This window comes from Chrysoperla carnea, chromosome X, assembly GCF_905475395.1.
Source record: "Chrysoperla carnea chromosome X, inChrCarn1.1, whole genome shotgun sequence".
NCBI classification, from domain to species: Eukaryota; Metazoa; Arthropoda; class Insecta; order Neuroptera; family Chrysopidae; genus Chrysoperla; species Chrysoperla carnea.
This window is the reverse complement of record NC_058342.1, coordinates 9,074,140-9,096,794: the sequence shown is the minus strand read 5'-3', so window position 1 is coordinate 9,096,794 and position 22,655 is coordinate 9,074,140.

Sequence of the window (22,655 nt, the reverse complement as noted above, 5' to 3'; positions counted from 1 at the left end):
CGGAGGTTATATGTCTGTTTATCAGCCTATACACCACAAAAACTATTTAAATGATTCGAAAAATTTATGAAAATAGTATTACACTGTTTATTTAACATACAAAAACTTGTAACACTCACACCAGCTCGAAATACTCCAAGTTTTTGAAAATAATTTCGGAGCTGTTAGAAACACGACTTCAGACATATCCCGTTATAAACACTTCAGATAAAAACATTAAATTATCACACTTAAATTTAAAAACGTGCCAAATTCAAAAAGTATTTATTACCATAAATAATAAAATGGAGAGGCTAGACATACTTAAACAAAATATTAGAATTGACCATTTAAATAGTGAAGAAAGGGAAGAAATATTAAATATTTGTGAAACATTCAATGACATATTCTTTTTACCTGGAGATGTACTTACTAGTACCCCTACTTTAAAACATAAAATAATACTTAATGATCCAACCCCTATTGCTACAAAAAATTATAGATATCCTAAAATTCATGAAGAAGAGGTAAACAAACAAATCACAAAGATGCTTGAACAAAATATAATACGCCCTTCTACCAGTGGGTGGTCTTCGCCTTTATGGGTCGTACCAAAAAAGCGTTTAGAAAATTCAAATGAACAAAGATGGAGAGTCGTATCAGATTTCCGTAAGCTAAATGAAGTAACTGTACCGGATTCTTTTCCAATACCTAATATAGAAGAAATTTTAGACCAATTAGGTAACTCAGTGTACTTCAGTATTCTCGATTTGGCTTCAGGATTTCATCAAATTTTAATGGAGGAAGAAGACAAACCAAAGACCGCCTTCTCGACTCCCCATGGTCATTTTGAATATAATAGAATGACATTTGGGCTCCGGAACGCCCCTAGCACATTTCAAAGATTAATGAACACTGTGCTTGTAAATAATTTAGGTCATGATTGTTTTGTATACTTAGATGATGTAGTAATATTTGGGAAAAACTTAAAAGATCATAATGATAAACTCATAAGAATATTTAAAGAACTACGTAAACATAACTTAAAATTACAACCCGACAAATGCGAATTCTTGAAAAAAGAAGCGCAATATTTAGGTCACATTATTACTCAAGACGGTGTAAAACCTAATCCAAATAAAGTTGAAGCGATTATGAACAGAAAACCGCCGAGAAATACAAAAGAAATTAAATCATTTTTAGGTTTAACTGGCTATTATCGTAGATTTATTAAAAATTACGCACAAATAGCTAAACCATTAACAAGGTTATTAAAAAATGGTGTACCTTTTGATTTTAACGAAAAATGCTTAGAAGCTTTTAATAATTTAAAAGCAGCTCTAACTACAGAACCTGTTTTACAATACCCAAACTTCGATGAACCATTCATCTTAACAACGGATGCATCGAATGAAGCAATTGGAAGTATTCTCTCACAAGGTCTATTGACAAAAGATAAACCAATTGCTTATTTTTCAAAAACATTAAATAATGCCGAACGCAATTATAGTATAACCGAAAAAGAATTACTCGCTATTGTACAATCGGTTAGACATTTTAGGCCATATTTATTCGGAAACAGGGAGTTTACCATAGTTTCTGATCACCGCTCATTACAATACTTGATGAATTGTAAAGATCCGTCATCTCGACTCGTAAGATGGAGATTAAAATTATTAGAATACAATAATAAAATTGTGTATAAAGCCAGTAAAACATTAACAAATGCTGACGCTTTATCTACACCAAAAATAAATGCAATTTTACCAAAAAATTTTAATACTTTTAAAGATTTCCACCAAAGAAATTTAGACCCTAAACAATTCAAAAAAATTAATAAACCTTTTGAAGATATAGAAAATCTAGTAATACCATATTCTACAGATTTATCTATGAACAATACGTATTCATTCTATATACAAACTAATACTAGTTTAAAGAATGTAAAAAAACCAAAAATAAATGATGTTTTTAAATTAAACTCAACGAATAACAAAAACTTATTCATTATAATATTAAGAGAAAAACCTTCTGAAAACATCACATATGAAAATTTATTTCAATGTTTGACTAACTTAAGTCAAGTATTGACAATTAACCAAATAAATAAAATAGAAATGGTAAATATACCAAACGTTTCGCGAAATATAAAGCAAGACACTTTCGAAAGTATGTTAGAATATATTATGCCAGATAATTTAGAAATCACTTTAATTACGGGAGATTTGATTCATCCTTCACGAGAACAAATTCCTGAAATAATTAAAGATTTTCATAGTAATATATTAGCTGGAGGACACAGAGGTGTTACAAGTACACATCAAGAAATCAAAAAACGTTATTTTTGGAAAGGGATAAAACAAGATATTGAAAAATATATCAAAAACTGCCCTGTTTGTCAAAAAATCAAAACTCCTCAATATCAAAAAACACCAATGGTTATTTCTACACCAGCAAACGAATTCAATGATGCTATAGCTCTAGATATAATGGGACCATACCCTTTGACTAAAAACGGTAACAGATACATCTTAACCATACAAGATGAATTAACCAAATTTGTTCAAGGATACCCAATACCTGAAGCAAATGCAGAAATCTGTGCTATTCATCTATTGAAATATTGCACTATCTTTGGATTCCCTAATACTATATTGACAGATCAAGGAACAGAATTTTTAAATAAACTTTTCAAAGAAATAACAAATATTTTGTCCATAAAACATAAAACCTCAACACCTTACCATCCCCAAACCAATGTCTCGATCGAAAGATCTCATTCGACAATAAAAACCTTCTTAAGAGCATATATTTTAGAAAATGGTAATGATTGGGACGAGCTCATTTATTTGGCCATACATAGCCATAATACCCATATAAAAAGGAGTACACAAGAGAAACCATATACTCTCGTATTTGGTAAAGAGCCACAGATCCCTAGACTAATAGAAAAACGTAGAGAAAAACCAACTTATCATAATTTAGCTCAAGACATTCTAAATAGAGCAAAACAAATTAGAAAAACTGCAAAAGATATTTAATGAAATCTAAAGAAATAAATAAATGCTATTATGATAGAAAAACTAAAGAGAAAAACTTTGAAAACGTTAAATACGTTTTATTAGAAAACAAACTTCGAAGAGTTCAACATAACCGAAAGTTAGAACCTTCTTATACTGGTCCTTACGAACTAATACAGGATCATGCTGAAAACCACACAGCCACGATAAAAATTAAAAATAAATTAAAAACTTATCATTATAATATGCTGAAACCTTATGTTTCAGATGTGGATAATAATAATATTGATATTAGCGATCACGAGAGCATCGACACAGGTGGAGAATTATCGAATTAATCCCATCGAGAAAACATCTGGATTATTTTACGTCGACCTCGGAGACGCAAAAATCACAAATCAATATATAAGTCTAATTCATTTTCATAATTTAACACATTTACAAAATATGTTGGATTTATCCTTCAAATATTTCAGTCAATCTTTATCATTCTGTACTCTAATAAAAGATAAAGAAGCTAGTACATGTAGATTAACACTTGCTATAATTAATAATCAATTAAAAGAATTAACTAGTCAATTAGATGATGTATCAGCACATCATAATAGAAGAAAAAGAGGCTTAATAGATGGAATTAGTTATCCAATAAAATGGCTCTTCGGTATACCTGATGCAGAAGACGCCACTTTTTATAAAGATTCAATCGAAAGTTTAATTAATGACCAAAAACAAACTCACGTACTTATGCAAAGTCAAATTAGAATTTCATCCGACACAATAAAAAATATTAACAAAACAATTTCTACTTTAGATGCCGTAGAAGAAAAATTAAATGTAAATGTAAAAATCTTTAATGAATATATGATAAATTCAAAAAACGAAATAAATATTAACACATTACAAATAAAATTAGTTGATCATTTACTTCTAATAAAACAAATAAATGATATGATTCAAAAAGAATTAGATAAGTATAAATTATCTCTTTCACTATCTAGACACGGGATAATTGATTACAATGTAATACCTCCACATACTTTGCAACAAGAATTACAAAATTCAATTAAATATAACTTACCCATTGAACCTTCCTGGGAAAACTTAGAATATTATTATAAATTATTTTAGTTGAAAACAAAAACGGTGATGACCGATAACAAATTAATTATTATTATTAAAATACCAATTACTTCTATCAATCAATATACCATTACCATTACCTAGTCCATACAAGGAAAATCCTGAGGTTTTAACCTACATACAAAATGACTTTAATTATATGCTTATGACTAGAAGTAAAACACAATATGCACTAATGAACGATATAAATAATTGTAACGAATATAAACCCAATACATACATTTGCGAGAAAGTTCAGCTTTCAAAATTAAAAATTGAAGAAAATTGTGAATCAGCTTTATTCGACTTATTAACCACGCAAATTACAAAAACGTGTAAAATAAACACAATACACGCGATTGCAGAAATATGGCAGCAAGTTACGAAGAATAAATGGATCTATGTTTTATCTAAGCCAGTTAGATATATGGTGTTATGTCAGAACAATGAAGACTCCGATTTTATTATAGACAAAACAGGAATCCTAACAATAAATGGAAATTGTAAAGGACATACCAACAATTATATTATGGAACCATAAATATCATTGTTCAATCGAACAATCAAGTTAATAACTCCGAATATCGAAAAAACTGAAGACGAATGTTGTGTTAAATCAAATATAAACAAAACAACATTAAAATTTAAACTCATGGAACCAATAAAATTATCTCATATCGACTTGTCAGACCTTAAATTCGCCACTCATCGTCTCAACCAATTCGATGAACAGTTACGGCAACAATTGAATAAACCATTCTTTATTCAACACGAAAATTCAATACTTCATGGTTTAAAGATGTTAATAAGTACTCTTTCAATTCTATTTGGGATATATTTAACCTACAAGTTACAATTACCAAAATTCATATGGAAAATAATAAAGTCATGTTGTAAACCAAGTATCAATGATAGAAGAAATGGCAGACAAAATGAAAGCTCTTCACTCAGCTTCGTAAATTGTTGTTTTGGAGAACGTGTAAATAATCAAAACCAAATTCAACCACACACGGATACAAGTGTATTTTATAAAAATGAATCATCCGATAAAGATGCTGCTGTGCAAATAATATACCCAATAACACCAGCACCACCACCACCTTACAATCTAAGATCTACATCACAACCCAAAAACATAAAGAAAAGTGTGAAAAGTTATAATTCAGAGAGGACAGGTTCAAAAAAGACAATCTCAATAAATAAAGTGTAGTATGTAAAATTCATTTTCTATTTAATAATTCCAATTAAATAAAATTTTATAAATTTCAATTGTATAGAATAATAAAAGAAAAATTCTATATTTTAGATAAGTTAATTAAGATTTTAATAGACATTATATTTTTGAAGAAAAATTATATTATATGTTAAACTTTTATATTTTTATAAATTTAAATTTTAAATAATCAAAAGAAATTCTACATTTTAGATAAATTAATTAAGATTTTATTTTATCTTATATTCTTGAAAAAAAAAAAATTGTATAATATCTTATATTTTATATTTTAAATAATTCAAATTTCAAGTTAGACAAATTCATAATTAAAATTTCATTATATTTCATAGCAAATATAACATTTTTGTAATTCCGATATTACGGAATAATTCAAATAATATGTAGAAAAGAAAAGACAAATTATTTTTGATTCTAACTTATAAAGGTAAAACAAATTAAAAAGGTGGTACTCATCTCCTAACTAATTGCATAAAAAAAGAATTGTATCAATTAAATAACAATCCTTTTTATTAAGGGGGGAAAATGTAGTGACACAGAAAAAGGCTTATTTTAAGTATTAGATATGCGATACGCATGCCCTAATTAATTAACGCATGTGTAATTAGGTCAACCCTTCTCAGGGACAAAAACAGTATAAAAGGGAATGCCTAACACCTATTTAATTAGAATCTCGTTAGTTCTTCAAACTAACTCGTTATAAGTAAAGAAAATCGTTAGTTAGATTTTAAAGAAGAATCTCATGTTGTAATAGTTATACTTAATAAATAATTAAATATTTTAATCACTTTTAAATCGTGTGTTTTAATTAATTGAACAGTGGCTAACCAACGTTAACGAATTCTCCTTAGTTAACAATTAATTATTAATTCTTAACTAAGTCAAGGTCTTGGAATAGCACCATAAGCTATTACCCTGGTGACAGCGAAATTGCCTTAAAACAAGTGACGTATCCAAATTCTATTAAATAACTGGAAACCTCCGGTTACGACAATATAAAAAGAAAATTGCTATACTATAAAGATAAAAAATAATGCAATTTTAAATTTAAATTTTTATAAAAATATCATAACTTTCGTGGATTAACCTTAGCGAGGATACTACGTTAAAAAAACACAGTTTATTAAATCATTGGCATGCAAACTTGATATATAAAAAGAAAATTGCTATACCCACAGATAAAAATTAATGCAATTTTAAATTTAATATTTTATAAAAATATTATAAATTTCGTGGATTAACCTTAGCGAGGATACCACGTTAAGAAAAGCACAGTTTATTAAATCATTGGCATGCAAACTTGATATATAAAAAGAAAGTTGCTATACACACAGATAAAAAATATTGCAATTTGAAATTTAATATTTTATAAAAATATTATAAATTTTATGGATTAGGCCTATCGGGGATACCACGTTAAAAAAATGCGCCATTACCCTACCCAATGGGTGGTGCGGAAACGGTTTTTTTTTTCAGAACTTCACGTAGGTGCTTCATAAACTAACGCAATTTTTAAATCATCAAGTGCTATTTTTTTATAGACACACTTTAAGTACTTACATTCATCATAAAAAAAAAATTATTAACGCTTAAAAGTATATCTGAAAAATGTGTATTGTTCAGTCCTAGTCTAAATTACTAAACGCAACTGTACAAAAAGTGGCAGAAAATAAATACATCATTCTCAATCGAAAATAACAGTGAAAATCTCATCATATTAATGAATTAAATTTTGAAGTGATGTGTGTGGGTGAAATTTAAGGTGTAGTGATTAAAATGCCACAAGTGAAAGTGTTGTAAATGTGACATGAAATTCAAGGATTAATGGAAAACATTTTAGCAGCATTAAGGTAAACATTAATTTTGTATTAATATCAAAATGTTTCAAATAATTTTTCAGTTGTAACTTCAGAGGAAATGTTGCTTAAAAAAAACTTTCGATTACATTTTTTTCACTTAAAAATGATTTTTCTAAGTGGGCTCTGAAGAAGTCATCTGTTTCTGTATATTGTGAAATGCTTTCTATAATTATTCCTTAAGTTCATAATGAGGAACTATTTTATACAAAATTGGAGCTGGCTTTCCGGAAAAAAAATTTTGATTCCAAATACAATGCATAATTGAAAAATATTTGTTAAGTCCTGTGAGGAGGTGTTGTTTCGGTAACTGAATCGTAAAACGCTTCCATAATTATTAAAAACAAAGTGAAAAGATAACTGTCTAGCGATAAATGGCTTAGAAATTATTTTATATAAAATAAGCAGGCTTTCCGGAAAAAATCTGTGAATTTAATACAATGCATAACTGAAAAATTTAAGTTAAGGCCTGTGATGAGGTTATGTTTCGGTAAATGTATCGTAAAATTATTCAGTACATTATAAGAAATCATTTTTTAATAAAATCGGTGGACGGCGGACATAAATAAGGTTCAATTTGTATATGTAAAAATTTTCAAAGTCCCCTGGGAGGGGGGGGATGTTTCTTCCCTTGAATTGGAAAATGACCTGATACTTTTTTATTCAGTGCATTATAAGGAATCATTTTTTGATAAAATCGGTGGACGGCGGAAGTGAATAAGGGTCAGTTATGTATATGTAAAAAATTTTCAAAGTCCCCTGGAGGGGGGAGGGCGTTTCTTTCCTTGAATTGGAAAATGACCTAATACTTTTTTATTCAGTACATTATAAAGAATCATTTTTTAGCCAAAAAAGTGAACGGCGGCCTACATTTTTTTTTATAATTTTCAATTAAAAACTAGATGAAACTTCAGTTACATAAACTTTTTGAGCTATTTGCAATAGAAATCGCGCAGATTTGACATAAAAAAAGCATGTTTTCAGTTGGTTTTTCGTGAATTACTCAAAAACTAGGCGTTTTTTCAGCATGAGGAATAAAATTGTAGCCAATAAAAAAACAAAGAGAATGAGTGCTTAATCGATTTATTAAATGCAACAATCAGTAAGTAATACCGTATTAAAAAATCTTTTTTTTTTATTCATTTTTTATTTCTTGTTTGACGTTTAAAAACGGGAAAAAATGAAATTTTAAAGCTTTATAAGAAGAATCTTTTTTGTAGTGCATGAAAATACCTTCAAAATGGACACTTTTTTACTTTAACTCCTATTTAAGATAGTTCTCCTTATCTCTACCCTCCGACTATAAAACAACTACCTCTCTATTGTTAGGCCCTGGACAGCGTTATCCTTAAAAACGTGGCTCTAACACACTAAATCATTCATATTATTATTAAGTAATAATATTTTAAATAACCTAATTTGAAATATTTATTCATTAAGCTAGTTACTTATGTTAACAATCATAATAATTGAATTGAGGTCTAAGTTGTAATCCAACGACATGGTTTTGATTATATTTACTTGTCAGAAAAAACTTATATTCAATATTCAATTTTTACGTCATAATATTTTATATTTTGACCTAAATGTTTTATATTTAAAGGCAAACTAAATGTTCAAAATTCATACAGTGATTATTACAACTTGGACTTACATATTTACCATACTGTGATCTAAGTTTAAAATCTAATAACGTGAATCATCAAGTCAAACAATAAAGTGATATTATTCAAAATATTAAAAAAAGTCGTTTTCATTCTACAAAGGATTCATAAGGTCTCTCCTTTCTAAATACAAAGACCTTTGGTGGCAGCATCATTCTCTGGACCAAGCCAGGTACTTGACACTATAGCCGACATTTGTCCACCCAAAATTTTTATTTTTCTACACTCTAATTGGAAGTTCTGGCACAATTAAAAATTTTCACATTAGCACCCCCAGATGCAAATTTGCGTAAAATGCAGATGTCATTCGTTTGAAAATTATTTGTCCACGTTGTCCATTCAAAATTTTTATTTTTCCGCCCTTCAATTTTAAGTTATGAGGAAATTAAAATTTTCTTCAGCACCCCCAAATGCAAATTTGCACAAAGTGAAAATGCCATTCGTTAGGCAACGGTTTGTCAACAGAAAATTTTTGTTTACCAACCCCTCAAATAAATTTATGATAAAAATAAAAATTTTCTCCATTTATAAAAAAATGCACATGTCTATCACAATTTATAAAAAATATGAATGGTAAGTTTTTTTAAAATTATTGGCAGGATTTTTTTATTGTTGGTGTGATACAAAGAAAAAAGAGTTTGATAAAAATTGGAACGAAATTTATAGTTAACTGATATTGTAACGTTGTATTAGGGTGAAATGAACAAGTACTAATAAGAATGGTTGTTAACCGAGATATTCTCTCGAACTAGATTATTCTAGCCACGAGTTAACCGTACTCAATCTCATATATGTAACAAGTTCAATTCATTCATAAATGTTTACGTGGAAGCGTGAAATTAATTAATCTGAAATATAAATCTGAATTAAGAGAAAATAATGAAATCAGTATTTAAATTTTTAATAAATTCGAGTTTTATTCTTTACTAATAAAAAAGATTAAATTCAATTTCGTAACCAATATTCTTTCACAATAATTCAAAAAAAAAATAGTCCATACAAAAGCAAATAACAGAATTATATATACAAGTGACTTGATTCGACAAATTGCGTACCGCATTCAACAAGTTCAAAAATAGTGAAGTAAAAAAAACAAAAACATATTACAATGAATGCATACCACAATTTGTCAAACCAAGCGACCTTTTTAGTTTATACAAAATGATATAGTCCCTATAAAGGAGAGTTAATCATATTTTAAAAGGATTAAAAAATAATCCTAAGTTTACTTAATAAACTCTATAAAATATTAAATATTAATGACATTGTCAAAAATACAAAATGATATCGTCTCTATAAAGAGAGTTAACCATATAATAAACGGATTAGAAGAATCCAAAAAGTTTACTTAATAAACTTTAAAAAAAGAATAAATATATAAATGACATAGTCTAAAATAATGAGTTAGTCATATCTAAAAGAAACAAAATGTTTCAAAAAAAAATTAGCACGGATGATTTATGCAACATAAAAAAAATAATTAGTTACAATTTTTTCATTTAGAAAAAACAATATAACAACCAAAAAGGTTCATGTTAAACTATGTTCTGGAGTGTTAAATTCATCACACACCAAGAACACATGAACTTCCCAAAAAAGTTACATAAATCATTCCAATACTATATAAAATAATATTTTTATATCATCTATCTAAAGTTGCTTACAATTCAATAAAATAATCTTATTTGATTGTCATTTAGCACTCAGATTGAATTAAAAGAACAAGTATCAAATTTATTAAAGAAATAAGATAAAGTTCAAAATGAAATTAAAATATTTAATGCATGTTTTTTATTTCTCACCAGAACATTTTGAAATTGAATATTAAATTAAATGACGTTTATACATATCCTTGTTGCTCGAAGAAAGATGTATATATAGTTTCCTTTATTCCATGTTGTTGATTTTTTGGTTCTGCGTACACTAACTGACTGTATACAGTGACTAGCTTTTATATATGAATTTAAATAGCTGTTTCTATAATTTATATGTTAGCTATGTATACATCTTTCCTTGTCCAACAATTACTTGTTTTTTTCCTTTTTATGAAAAATTCATACATATAAAAATACTGTAAGTATTTTTAATATTTCAGAAATTAAAAATGAAAATAGAAAATATTAATATTTTTCATAACGTATCATTATAAGGATTTTTTTAAGAAAATTAATTTAACTTATATATATATTTATCTGACATCTGTGCATCGGTAAAGTAATTATTAAACTAATGATTGAAGTCTTATCTAAAAGTGATATTTGATTGTGTTTCACTCACCACCTCTAAAAAAAGTTCATCTTATAACACTTCAGCACATTTCAAGTGTGTGACATGTGTTCTAGTTAATTCGTTAGTTTTTGGATCAATTAATTCTACACTAACTGGAGTTGTAAAACGGACGATTCTTTTAACATCGCTGAATCGAGGTGAAAATTTTCTGTCTTCGTTGATGTTTGATGCTGTAGGTGGTAGTCTAACCCGTACAAGTTGATTAACGTGGAATTTAACATCAGTTGGAGCTTGATGTTGTCGTGCTTTTCGCATTACAGTAGCTTTATGCAGTGCCTGCTGGACCATATCCACACTAGGAGGTTTTTCCATAGCCAAAATATCGGTGGTATTTAGTAATAAATCCAATGGTTGATTCCAAGTTCGACCCAAAAAAACTGCTGCTGGTGAAGCTTTAATAATTGAGTGATATGTCGAATTGTAATTGAATATTATAAATGGCAATATTTTATTCCAGTCCTTATGTTTCATTTGGTATTGTTTAATTACGCAGGTTAAATTTATTTTTATATTTCTGTTTATTCTTTCTGTGATATTACCTTGAGGACGGTAAGGCGAGGTATATCCAATGCGAATTCCATTTAATAATAAAAATTGTGTATATTTATTAGACTTGAAGCTTTTAGCATTATCGCTAATTAAAACTTTTGGAAATCCAAATACCATGAAGAGTTGATGTAAAATTTTAATTACCACTGCTGACGTTGCTTTCCTAGTGGGGTAGGCCCAACAAAACTTGCTATAAGCATCTGTAATAACAAAAATATATTTGAAGCCATTATCTGCAGAAGGTATTAGGGGTCCAATAAAGTCCACATATAATTTGTTATATATATTTTTTTCACTAATTGATGCATCAGGTGCTGAGATTTTATAGTTTATTGGTTTACAGGTAGCACAAACACTACACTTTTTAACATAATCTACAGTTTTTTTATATAAGTCAGGATATGTAAATCTTTTGGCTATCTCACGATATGTTTTCGTGACGCCTGAATGACATCCAAATACTGAGGAATGAAAGTAATCTAATACATAGTCCAATAAAGAATCTGTGAGAACAATACGTTTATTTCTATTGCGCCCAACAAAACGAACTAATAAGCCATCGCGAATTGCAAAATTTTGTACATTTGAACCTGATTTAATTAATTGGTAAATGTGTCTACAATCTGGAGAAGCTTTTTGTTCCTTTTTTATAGATAAAAAACCTTTGGGGTCAGTTAATATCTGATTAAGAAGTGTAATTGGTTCTATGTTTTTTGATTGAATATTTTCCTCAATATTTGTTTCATTTTCACAAAATAATCTACTTAAACAATCGGCTACTACATTTTCTGTGCCTCTAATATGTTCTGTTGTAAAATTAAATTTCGAGATAGTTAATAACCATCTGGAAAGTTTATTAAAACGTTGTGGTGTATTAAATAAATACACCAAAGCGTTGCAATCAGTACGTAATATAAATTTTCGATCTAAAAGGTAGTCTTTAAATGTATTTAATGCATGTAAAACAGCCAATAATTCCAGTTGGTATACTGGGTATTTTGATTCTGCTGGATTAAGTTTTCGCGAACAGTATTCAATTGGATGTAGTTTGTTTTCAAATTTTTGCATTAGACAAGCACCTACACCTATAGAACTTGCATCTGTAGTTACTATGAAAGGATGTTTGTCATCAAAAATAGGGAATCGTAAAATTGGTGCCGTAGTGAGCACTGTTTTAAGTTTATTAATAGCATCCACATGTGTTTGCGTTATAATGAATTTAGCATCTTTCTTTTTTAAGGCATTTAAAGGTGCCACTATAGTACTAAAATTCTGTATATATCTAGCGAAGAAGGCTGCCATTCCAAGAAATGATTGTAATTCCTTAAGGTTTTTAGGAATAGGCATAGTTCTAATTGCTTCTACTTTTTCAGGATTAGGTATCCTACCTTCGGAAGAAATTACGTGTCCTAAGATTTTCAAACGTTGCATAAAAAATTTTGCTTTATTAGGATTAATAGTTAGATTAAGTTTTTTAAAACGCGCTAGTACTATTTGTAAATGTTTGTGATGTTCTTGAATATTTTCCGAAAAAATAATAATATCATCATAATAGATTACCATAATTTTATTTATTAAGTCCGCAAATTCTTTTAGTAAGAGCCTACAAAGGGCTTGACTTGAAATACTGAGACCATACGGAATAACATTAAAGATAAATTGACCAAATTGTGTTATGATAGCCGTATAAGGTTTGCTGCTATCATCCAATGGCACTTGGTAGAAAGCATTTGACATATCAATTAAACTATAAACTGTGGCGTTTCCTAAGTTTGAAAATATATGATTAATTGATACATTACTTATTGGGTCAAAAACAATCTTTTTGTTCAAGAAACGATAGTCGGATACCATTCTAAATTCATTATTAGTTTTTTTTTTTACAAAAAATACCGGACTTGCCCATGGAGATTGCGCTGGTTTAAGAATATCTAGATTTACCAGTTCATTAATATGATTTTTAAGTAATATTTCTTTATCTGGTGGTAGATAATACGGAGTCTTATGAATTGGTTCATTGTCTTTAATAAATATAGTGTATTCAAAATTACGCGCACGTCCCGGTGTTTTTGTTAAAACTATTTTATATTTATTTAATAATGCATTTAATTTATCTTGATTTAATTTATCTAAATTTATTTGAATTTCGCATATTGTATTAAAGGTAATCTTAGGTTCAGTATCAATGAATGGAATATTAAGATAATTAAAGTGATGAAATGATAATGAATTACTATTGAAATTCAATAAAATTCCACACTTATGTAGTGTTGGTATACCCAAAAGAATATCATACGGTAATGAATCAATGATGTAAAAATCTTGTTTCCAAGTTAGATGATCAATTTTAAAAGATAAATTAATTTTATTATGTATTTTTAAACTATTAGATCCTGGCAAAGATGCTGTTAAGGGTGAATTTATAATTTTAATTGCGAAAATTTTTTTAATTTTATTGTAGGCCTTTTTTGTAATAGCATTAATTGAACTACCTGAGTCTACTAATGCATGAAATTTAAAGTTACCGATGTTAATGTTTATAACAGGCAAATGTTTGGTGAGATTTACTAGTTTTTTGAAATGTCAGATTCGGAATTGTTAATATCAGCTTGGGTAGTGATATTATTTACAAAGGGGTTAGTATTTTCAGTTTTTACTTTTTGATTTTTTAGTAAAGAACAATATTTAATTGTATGCCCTGATTTTTTACAGTGAGTACAGTTATACTGACTTTTATGCTTTAGTTTATCACCATTATTGGTGTTTGTTTTTTGTGTGTTTTGTTGATTTGTAATAGAATTATGTAAATTTGATTTTTGATTTTTATAAAACTTTGATCTAGCTGTGATTTCAGAAATTTTTCTTCCTAACTCATTTAACTTTACGATTGAATCGGGTGTATCCATTAATTTTATTAATTCAAATGTTTGGGCGTTTACATGTGCAAAGATTATATTAATTATACTAGAATCAGTAGATTCAGGTTGTAAAAGTTTTGCGTATTTTGTAATATCAGTAATAAATGATGAGAAGGTTTCATCATCTTTTTGTCGTCTGTTAACAAAACGATCTTTTGCTATTGTTAATTGAGAAGTTGATAAATAGTTTTCAATTAAATCTTTTTTTATAAAGTTCCAAGTTCTTGCTTGTTCTAAATAATTTGCCCAAAAATCTTTTGCATTTTTATGTATTTTAGTAAATAAAAATTTTAAAAGAAAATGTTCTGAAACGAGATTTAATTTTGCTAGATTGCCAGTTTCAAGAGTGAAGCTAACTATACTGTCAGGGTAGAATAAGTTTAATACTGGTATGTCTTTGGTAATTATATTTAAGTCAATTTTTTGAAATTTGTCATCTATAGAATTTTTTAAAGTAATTTTGGTACTTAGCTCCGAAATTTGATTGGTGTTATGAAGTGTTGCTTCGGAAATTTGATTTAATACCACATTGGTTTCCTGGATCAAATTTGAGGTTCCTTCCAATTGTGCTCCTAAATTTGTCCATAATTCATCCAAAGTTTCTTTGTCCATTGTGATTTTAAATAGTTGTTTGAATCTATACTGGATGTCCCTTTGTTCTTCAGGAGAAAATCCATAAAATTCCTCAACACTATTATCCGAATCTGAGTTCATAAATCTGTGAACAATAGTCTAAATACCCTGTTAAGATTTAAGAAAAATTATGAAAGAAAATGTTACGAATTTCAGAGGTGTAAACCATGCTCTGCTACCAATATTGATACAAAGAAAAAAGAGTTTGATAAAAATTGGAACGAAATTTATAGTTAACTGATATTGTAACGTTGTATTAGGGTGAAATGAACAAGTACTAATAAGAATGGTTGTTAACCGAGATATTCTCTCGAACTAGATTATTCTAGCCACGAGTTAACCGTACTCAATCTCATATATGTAACAAGTTCAATTCATTCATAAATGTTTACGTGGAAGCGTGAAATTAATTAATCGGAAATATAAATCTGAATTAAGAGAAAATAATGAAATCAGTATTTAAATTTTTAATAAATTCGAGTTTTATTCTTTACTAATAAAAAAGATTAAATTCAATTTCGTAACCAATATTCTTTCACAATAATTCAAAAAAAAATAGTCCATACAAAAGCAAATAACAGAATTATATATACAAGTGACTTGATTCGACAAATTGCGTACCGCATTCAACAAGTTCAAAAATAGTGAAGTAAAAAAAACAAAAACATATTACAATGAATGCATACCACAATTTGTCAAACCAAGCGACCTTTTTAGTTTATACAAAATGATATAGTCCCTATAAAGGAGAGTTAATCATATTTTAAAAGGATTAAAAAATAATCCTAAGTTTACTTAATAAACTCTATAAAATATTAAATATTAATGACATTGTCAAAAATACAAAATGATATCGTCTCTATAAAGAGAGTTAACCATATAATAAACGGATTAGAAGAATCCAAAAAGTTTACTTAATAAACTTTAAAAAAAGAATAAATATATAAATGACATAGTCTAAAATAATGAGTTAGTCATATCTAAAAGAAACAAAATGTTTCAAAAAAAATTAGCACGGATGATTTATGCAACATAAAAAAATAATTAGTTACAATTTTTTCATTTAGAAAAAACAATATAACAACCAAAAAGGTTCATGTTAAACTATGTTCTGGAGTGTTAAATTCATCACACACCAAGAACACATGAACTTCCCAAAAAAGTTACATAAATCATTCCAATACTATATAAAATAATATTTTTATATCATCTATCTAAAGTTGCTTACAATTCAATAAAATAATCTTATTTGATTGTCATTTAGCACTCAGATTGAATTAAAAGAACAAGTATCAAATTTATTAAAGAAATAAGATAAAGTTCAAAATGAAATTAAAATATTTAATGCATGTTTTTTATTTCTCACCAGAACATTTTGAAATTGAATATTAAATTAAATGACGTTTATACATATCCTTGTTGCTCGAAGAAAGATGTATATATAGTTTCCTTTATTCCATGTTGTTGATTTTTTGGTTCTGCGTACACTAACTGACTGTATACAGTGACTAGCTTTTATATATGAATTTAAATAGCTGTTTCTATAATTTATATGTTAGCTATGTATACATCTTTCCTTGTCCAACAATTACTTGTTTTTTTCCTTTTTATGAAAAATTCATACATATAAAAATACTGTAAGTATTTTTAATATTTCAGAAATTAAAAATGAAAATAGAAAATATTAATATTTTTCATAACGTATCATTATAAGGATTTTTTTAAGAAAATTAATTTAACTTATATATGTATTTATCTGACATCTGTGCATCGGTAAAGTAATTATTAAACTAATGATTGGAGTCTTAGCTAAAAGTGATATTTGATTGTGTTTCAGGTGGAATACAAAAATTTAGACAATTAATTCTAAGGTGACTACTATTAAAAACCGGCCAAGTGATACTCAGACTTGCTTACAGAAGGTTCAGTATCTTATAAAATTAATTGTTCAAATTTAGCTTGAATTACAAAAATAAAAAATCCTGCCAATAATGTTACAAAAGCTTACCATTAAATATTTTATTAATTATTGAGTAATTTTGTACGCTTTAATAAATTTAAATATAGAATATAATAATAATCCAATATTTTTTTTTTTAAATTAGACTGTGTTAACATTATGGTCATTACACAGTGTAAAATATAAAAAAATCCAATATTTAATTGTTAAATGTCTAATTTAAAAAAAATTCTGCCAATAATGTTACAAAAACTTAACATTCACATTTTTTGTAAATTGTGATGGATTTTTTTTTAAATGGAGTAGAGTTTTATTTTTTTCATAACTTTATTTTGACGGCTTGGCAAACAAAAGTTTTGGGTGGGCAAACGTGCACAAATCGTTGCCAAACGAATGACATCTGTATTTTTAGCATATGTTTTTTTAAAATTGAAGGGTGGACAAATGCAAATTTTGGCTGGACAAATGTGGACAAATGATGGACAAACGAATCCAAGTTTATGAAAATTCGTATTTGAGAGTGCTATTTTCACGGGGCTGTCGCTTATACAGGTTTTTGTTTCTCACTTACAGAGTTTTCTCGCTTACCCAGTTCTTTCTAACTCAGGTTTGACTGTCCATACTATTTTGAAAATATACAGAATGTTCAGGTGGCATGGTAAATATTTTAGATGAACTACGTAATCAGGGACGCAAGTAAACATAAAAGTTTTACTAAAGTTGAGTCCTATTTTTATTGATAACAAAATACTCAATTGTCTTTTTTTCTATCATGTTCAAAAATAGGACCCAAGTTTATAGGATCTTTTAGGTGTGTATTCAGCGAAATAAATAAAATATACGAGTAGATACAAACACAAGTTCTATTTTTAAACTTATAAAAATAAAAACAACTCTCTATTTCTGCATAAGCACTTATTTTTATTTCGAGTCGCTGAATACGTTCCTAAAATATTTTAGTCCTGTAAGGAAGACTCTGAAATCGACTTTTTGTATGATACGGCGGAAATTATATGGAAAGAAAATCAGAAAAAATGCAATAAAAACGGTGGGCATAGTAAAAAAGTTCTCAACCCTCGGAAAGCGGGTTTTTTGAAAACATCAAAAAAAGTTTCAATTAAAAGTTGTAGAGCATAAAATTTTAAGCCTAACTCTCTCGGACAAATTTTCCCTTAAAATGAACCCTTTCACCCCTAGAACGCTCAGAGTCCTAAAAAAATGAAAATTCAATAAAAATTATTAAAATTGGACTTTTTTAATTTCTTATAAAAATTACAGACAACAATCGTAGAGAAAAAATTCCTTTTTCTCTAAAAGCTTTTTCATCCCTTCTATTAAAAATGAAGCTGACTGATTGGCTGATTAAAGTATACTAACTCTAAGACACTTCTAGACATGATAGAAACATGCGGTTTTTTCGGAGAAACATTCGACTCGAAATCGCAACCACCCGGAATATTGACAAAGCATCCTCCAAAATTGCCACTTTTAGTTTATACATGCTAGAAAGATGAGATTTTCACTAATAGACCCAAAAAAGGCCACATAAACATAAAAATTATTCTAAAAATTTCATTATCAACAACGCAACCACGTGGAAAATCTATTGTATACATGCTCGAAAGATGGGATTTTCACGAATTGACCCGAAATGATTTCGCATTAATAGAATACTTTAAAAAATTTCATTATCCGCATCGCACCTACCCCCCTCCCCAAAATAGAAAACTTCTCGGAAATTAACAGGATGCTTTAAAAGTTTTCACCATCCGCATCGCAACCGCTTTGACGATGGGATTTTCACTAATTGGTCCAAAATAGTTTCGTATTAATAGAATACTTTGTATAATTCCATTACCCACATGGCAACCCCCTGGAAAATCAGAAAACCCTACGAAAATAAAGATTTTAAGTTCTAAACAATGTTAGAAAGATGGAAAGATGGGATTTTCACCAATAGCTCCAAAATAAAGTTAAATTAACAGAATACTTCCAAAAATTTAATAAATTGTATCTTAACCTTTCGTGAATGGGAAAACATCCAAAAAAAATTGGCCCTTTAAGAGAAATGCATTCTTGTTAGAGAAATGCAGGTTTTTGCATTTGTGCGGTATCAATTATGGGTTGAAATTTGGGGTTTGGTGGGTTTTGTGTGGCCGCTACGAGGTTAAGGGAAGACCAATACATACCAATACATAACAACTAAATATGGTTACTTGCAAAGTATAAGAACCCTGTACGCGCAGTTATAATTTTAATAATCAATGCATGCGCAGAACTATTATTTGTGATCAATCTGTGCGCATAACCCATATACAACGTTAAAATTGTGCGCACAAGCAAAATATGAGGATCCTGTATGCGCAGTTGTTATATTCAGGATCAACCCATGCGCAAAACTATAATAAGTGATCAACCTGTGCGCACTATTAATATATTACATCTAGATGACTTTATGTTGTTGATGAAAGAATTCAGGCCTATATTTATACTGATACGTTATATTGATATTTATTGATACTTACCTGGAATTAATTCAAATTAATATACCTTTATACAGCTTGGTAATTTAAACACCAGTACTACGCCGCTGAAAAAGAGATTCAAAAGAGAGATAAACCATCTATTGCTTCCTCCGTCTCAATGAAATTGCATAACGCGGTAAAACACTTTTTTTTTTGTTCGAGAGTCTCGCACGCATCTATGAAAGGATAATAGATTTTTGAAAATATCTCAAAAAGTATGGGCGGTTAAATTGTTTTTCATTAATTTTTTTTTTTTTGTAGACAATTTCATTTGCTACGAAAAAGGTGCAGCACTGATATATTTTATCTTCCTTACTTTCCGAGATATAAAAAATAAAAAAGTAAATCCAAGCGTGTCCTCCATTTTTGAAAATATATGCAATTGTAAACGAAATCAAACAATTTTACATTCATTATGTTTTGTAGACAATTTTATTTGCTACAAATGAGGTCCAGTACTAATATATTTTATCTGGCTCACTTTTTGAGATAAATAAACAAAATATGATTATACTGTCTTAGCTGTTCATTTTTATTAAGCTTTACAACTGAGACTTTTTTGATGACTCTTCAAGATTTGAAGGATCTAACTTAGACAGGGCTAAGGTAAGAAGAGACGGGGATAAAAATAAATTAAAAAACTACATTATTTCTATACCATTTTGTTTTTAATAATTAAATAAAAAATTTTACATTTTGTTTACGTTGTTTACGAATTATTCATTAAATTAAAAATTAAGTAGGGTCTTAAAGTAGAGACTCTTGAACATTATTTGAGTTTTTCGAAGAATAAAAAAAGTATTTTACCGCGTTATACAGTTTTCATTGAGACGAAGCAAGCATGCCAAAAAGGCATCTTGTACGGGAGGTTGGGGTTGATTGTATCAAGTATTGATTGTCACATTTAACATAACATACAATCAAACTTTATTCTAAAAAATTTCATCGGTAAACAAAAAGAAACAACAAAAAACCTGTTAGTTTGTTGTTGTTTACAGTTCATTCAGAGACACCGCTACAGGTAGACGTGTTTGTGTTTTTTTTATTCAGTCAAAGTTTTTGTTTGTGCAATTGCGTTGTTTTAGTAAGTATACTTAAATTTTGCATTTTAATATATCTTTATTAATATTTATAATGATAAGTATACGATCTATGATATCGATATATAGTTATATAAATATACATTGATTTGAATTAATTTTTGAAAGCTATTTTCTAGAACGTGTTTTGGGGCAAGTTATCTCAGCTATAAAACATCGAACATAAAAAAAAGTGTTTTTTCCATTTTATTATGTAATGTTTTTGTTTACAGTTTTATACTTTAATCGGTAGAATTTATTATAAATATTGACTTGAATGAAACTTTTTGCTATATAAATGTTTAGTTGTTTCAGAAGTAGGCATAAAAATGGCACGTTATTACAAAAGTCTACTCGAGGGCTTGTTTCACCAACTTTGATGCTTCGTGCTGCCAGAGAGGTGCGGAACTACGGTAAATTTATAAGGTCTGTCGCAAAGGATTATGAAATTAATTATCGCACTTTATCAAGATATTGTAAAAAATTTACTAATGAAGAAATGAACAACATCGCTATATTATCGCCATCTACTAAAGTAGGCTTTCAAAGAAATCGACAGGTTTTTACTGATGAAAACGGAAAAGAGTTAGAAAAATATATTCTTGTAGCCTCTACTATATATTTCGGACTGTCGCCCAAGGATATTCGGAAAATAGCGTACGAGCTTGCTATCTCAAATAATCTAAAAATTCCAAAGTCTTGGGAAACAAAAAATCTAGCTGGACCCGATTGGTTTACATCATTTATGAAGAGACAGCCTTGACACAACAAACTTGAATTAGTTATTAAACGGCATAGCTTTCAACCACAGGATATATGGAACATGGATGAAATGGGGGTTAATACGGTGCAAAAACCGAACAAAATTGTAGCTAGAAAAGGATTAAAACAAATTGGTGCTATAACTTCAGCCGAACGAGGCACACTAGTCATCCTAGCTGCTGCTGTTTCGGGAGTTGGTAATGCAGTCCCGCCATTCTTCATTTTTCCGTGGGTGCATTTCAAGTATCATTTTATTAGAGATGGGCCAATAGTCTGTAAAGGCGGAAGTAATCCTTCAGGTTGGATGACAGAAGAGCTATTTGTTGTTTTTTTTAAGCATTTTCACAGCCACGTTAAATCAACTAAAGAAAAACCATGTCTCTTATTGTTACTCTCTAAAATTAAATTAGTGAAATTTCACTAATTCACAGTGAAATTTCACTAATTTTTTTAGTTGAAATCCAGCAACTTAGAATTAGTGAAAATTCACTGAATGATTCAGTGAAAAAAGAAATCACTAATTCATCAGTGAAAATAAGATTCACTAATTGATAAATAGAAATATATTTCACTAATTTATAAGTGAAAATTTAAATCACTTATTTGTGAGTGAAAATAACTAATTTAATGGTGACAGTACTTTTCACTAATCTATTAGTTACATCAAACGGTCTATTAGTGAAAATCGCCAATTGAATTAACAGAATTTACTAATTCTTTTATTGTTGTGAATTAACAAAATTCACTAATTTATCAGTTAAAAATACTATTCTATTCAATTGGGTACTTGTAAGTAAAATAATTTTTTATTAGGAAATGAAAAAAATATGTTCATTTAATAAAAATTTTATTGTCTTTGTTCATCATATATTATAAATTTTCTAGTTGAAGCACTAGAAGAAAGTTATGGGTTACTGTAAAAGTACATTTTTCATTGTTAGAACTTATGTTAAAACTATTATGAATTTCATTATTGATGAATTATATAGTTATATGAATAGCTGATACAATATTTTTGGGTTTTATTCCCATTTTAAAAATAAAATAATCGATTAAATTATAAAAATTCAT